Below are 4,633 nucleotides of genomic sequence, written 5' to 3'. Positions count from 1 at the left end.
GACGACAGCAGTTGATGTGGCACTCCAGGTAGGTCGAGGAGAAACCCAGTCAGAGCACGACAGCCTGGATGACCGCAGTGTGTAAAAGTTAAAGATGGCACTTCCCACGCTTAAGACATGAGCACTATGTTGTCTGTTATGAACTCGAGGGAGCCTATTCAAGACACGTGAGCTGGAAAAATGACTGACCATTGCTCCGTTAGTTTTTAATTAAAAACACTTGGGTTTGCAGCATACAGATATTATTATTATTATTATTATTATTAATAATAATAATAATAATAATAATAATAATAATAATAATAATAACCAACCCCTCTCTTTCTTATCATTATTAGTTTAATGTTATTTCTGCCTTAGATTGTATGATTTCACCCAGTTCTCTTTGGGAAACAGTGGTCAGGTAGAGATTTTATTAGTAATTAACGCAAGGTTAGGGCCTCTAACCATGCTGTACAGGTCAGAATTAATGCATTGTAAATGGCCTGCTTTTAGAAAAGTTGAGAGCTGATTCTTAATGTCTTTATATTGGCCTGGCTTGGGTCCTGCCTAAGCCAGTGAGTTCTCAGTATACCATCAGTATACCATAGTATCCTGATATATAATATATATATATATATATATATATATATATATATATATATATATATATATATATATATATATATATATATATATATATATATATATATATATATATATATATATATATATATATATAAGTTTATTAATTGCCAAAGGTTTCAATTCTGACAATAAGAATGCTATCGTCAAGCAGTTTAGCCATTCCAGGTAACTGGGTCAGGTGTGTCTTATTAAACTCATAGTAAAACCAGGAATGGCTCAAACTGCTATACAATGGGAGTCTTATTGCCATCGCTGTATTGTGGCAGAGTAGGGGGAGGAAAGATGTAGTCCAGGGGTTTGCTGCAGGACTACGTACCCCAGAGTGCCACAGGGTTAGTATTAGCCAGCATTAGAATCACTTGATTCAAAATTTAATGAGGAACCCCTGCCTGGGATTTAGCAGGCAGGTATTTAAACACACACACACAAGTATTTTTTCAGCTGTTTTTACCTTTCTTTCTACACAGCTGAAAGTCTTTTGTCCGAAATGTAGTGAAATAAACAATTTTAATCATTTAAACCTCTTGTGTACATCCAGAAAAAATATTTTAATTTGAATTTTTAGTTATATCTCCTTACTCAATGTTCAGTGGAAACGGATCTTTCGGATCGAGATGAGATTATCTTGGTGAACAATATCTAGATGATTTGCATCAGCAGGCCTGTCCCTGTCCTCCTTCACTTGCCTTGTGCTTCCCCAGTTACCCATACTGGTTGTTTTAGAGGAAATTCCTGTTCCATTTTCTAATTAGAATTTGCAGATGTTCCCTTAATACTCCAATCGGGATGGTGCTGCTGTCTCGAGTTCAAAGAAAAATATGGGTAGAAGGATATGAAAGTTACTATGTAATGAATTGGGTTATAATTGGGATATGTTTTCCAGTGGTAAATGATCCATTAACATTCCTTATTGTGTTTTGATTAAAAAATGCATGCACAGATATTCACTTCTACCCATGATGCTCCAGGCATTCCGCTCTACTAATTCTGTTGTATCTGAACGAATTGTACACAAAGCCTCCGTTTACCTTTGAGCAGATGTAGGAGTGCAGGGGAGACATGACTGGCAGCTCACTTGCATGAAAGCATTGAAAACCTCAGCATAGGAAATTAAAAGCAGTGGCAGTGTGTCTGTTGCCCAGAGACATACAAGGAAATGAATGTGTTCCATCACTGGAACTTCTAGGGATTGTAAAAAATGAAATAAAAAATAGTTTAGTAGTTTATTAATAGCATACTTCACAATGACAATAAGACTGTATGAATTTGTATAAGAATGTCACGTTTACAGTCTACAAAAGATGCCCTTGTTTAATGAAATGATTTCCTGCATTATCTCTGTAGAGGTGTCCTATCTTGTATTCCATTTCCAGTTGGGGTTTGCTTGAGTATATGCTTGTGTTAATTATTGACACAAGGCAGTTTCACTGAGCTCACAAGCCTGATGAATAGCTAGTTTTTCCTATTAGAACGCAGGATATCCTGGCTCTCTGCAGCCGTGTGCATAGCTGTTTACTTTAGGGTGTTCAGACTCGGCTGCATTGCTCAGGTCTCTTGAGCGTGCTTGCGGTTTCAATTCGTAGTGCCAGTCTGGAGCCATGGGTTATCCAGAGAGAGGCTCGCTAGTTCTTTGGATTTATTTGGTCATTTATAATTCCAAGCATTCCAGGGTCAACCTGAATGTTAATAAAGTACCCCAGTCATGTCACAATGTTACTTTCTTTTCTACATTGCATTGCACAGTAGAGGTGCTTACCATATGGATCAGTACCAATTCTCACTGTCCTCTCTGCTCACGATGCTTTTAATCATTCTCTTGTGTTTGCATGTAGTTTTTTATGTTTAATGAAGAAGTAATTGATAAACTGAAAACTCATTATTCCAAACAACATTAATGTACCTATGCTATTTCTACTGTGTTATCTGAAGGGGAAGCTGAAAGGTTTTAGCTAATTATTGATACACTGACTTTTCAGTTCAATTATTTTTCCTCTTCCTTATATGGTGTACAAGCAATACAAAACAACCTTTTATGAAGACCCTTTGACTGCTCTAGCCAAGGTCACACCTACCTAAAGCAAGCAAACTGGAACAGACAAGCAGATCCTGAACTCATGTCAAAGCAGCTTCACATATAGAAAATACACAAACAATAAGAAAACTCAGAATGACTGCAACAATCATGAGGCAATACTACACAACAGAACAATGTGGCAGGTTAACATTTAGTGCAACAAGTGAATAGCAATATCTTGAGTGAAAAGAAGTCTTAGCCATGAGTTTGCCCTTCTGTGGATGGATCACAGCTTCTTCGATGCCTTGTCACGCATTGCACAAGCTTTTTGAATGAGTGTGGATAGATCAGAGCTTCTTCTAGATGCCTTGTCATGCCATGCACAAGCTTTTTGAACAAGTCTTTGGGACTCTTCTCAGTTTTCAATAAAAGAAAATCAGCTGTACATAAACTATTGGTCTCCAGTTAAAGGTCTGTTCTTTCAAACAAACAAAAAAAAACCCAAAATAAATCAGGAGTAATTCAACAAAATAACCTCCCACCAAGCAAAATGAATAGCTTTCAGGATGACTTAATCTGATAACCCCTCACCCTTCCAGTAGGGATTGCTATCACACTGCAGTTTCCAACCAGATATACTTAGCCAAATGTCTGTTATTCAATGGGAGGTGTAGCATGAATGTATGATATTTTTTTTCATTGTGGCAAGTTAAGAGGTAAATGCATCAAATATCACATTCTAAAGCAGGGGTGGGGAATCCTGGTCCTGGAGGGCTGGTGTCCCCCCTGGCTTTTGTTACAACTGTGCCCTATTTACTTATTTAAATTGGACCAATTATTGGTCTAATTAAAGTAATTTCAGGTACAGTTGGAACAAAAACCAGGAGGGACATCGGCCCTCCAGGAACATGGGTTCCCCACCCCTGTTTTAAAGTCACTGATAACTGAAATGACTATATTAACACTGAGAAATCAGGGAGTGGAAATGGTTAAATCCAAAGCCAGCTGTGGCCAGAGGGAAACCATTCCTGGTATAGCTAGTATAGCTCCTGAGGCACGGGTGGGGTGGGGGGAGGGTTTACAGCTCCGGAGATTTAACTAAAATGTGGTGATAGGGAAAACATGCAAAACAGATCTTGAGTCAACTTGGAAAGGCGGTTCCCCGTCCCCTACACACACCTTCCCTTCCCTCGGGAGAGTGCTGAATGTTGCACTTTGGGCATGATTAGCTCCAATATTCCTTATTGAAGATAGACTTTTTTTTTTTTACACATACATCAATAAGTAATACAACAGTATGGAAAGCAACTGCAATCATACACGAACCACACTCCTTAAAACCGGGCAATTGCAATCCAGACACAAACAGATGCATATAAGACAATCGTGGCTTATCTATGTTGAGCAATAAAACCCTTGCTAAAGTGAATTTGAAACAATTGCAAACTTTGAAAGTGCTAATAGCAAGCTCATTTTCATTACATTTCACTTTACAAGGACAAATGTACATTTTAAAGTTGTTATGAGACATTTTAGTTTGTCTAAGTTTTGTTTATGAAGTTCTTTTTTGCTGCCAGTTTTTATTTATTTTTGTTAACACGTGGAAGTTATTTACATTTTGGATACGGACGTGCAAAGTAGCAAAACAAAACCAAATGTTCATGTTTTCAGTGTCTTTATTGAAAACAAGATCAACGACTCTAATAACAGTAATTGCATAATGTACACAGGGAAAAAAAAAATCCTTCACCCGCTACACTATCCAACAGTGCACAGCAAGCTAAACAAAGGTCCTCATTTCTTATATCTGTTATTACTATCATCAGTGCTATGCTATAAAACAGTAATTTCAGTGTTTATCACCACGATTAAATAGTTGTACACATGAATAGGAGATTTAAAAAAAAAAGCTTATGTAAACTTACCATGCCAGTAACAAAACTCTGGTTCACCCTGCATAGAGCCCCATTTCTGTTGCAGTGCTCTCTGAAT

Source organism: Polyodon spathula, chromosome 2 (genome assembly GCF_017654505.1).
Source record: "Polyodon spathula isolate WHYD16114869_AA chromosome 2, ASM1765450v1, whole genome shotgun sequence".
NCBI lineage: Eukaryota > Metazoa > Chordata > Actinopteri > Acipenseriformes > Polyodontidae > Polyodon > Polyodon spathula.
Note: the sequence above shows the minus strand (reverse complement) of the source record.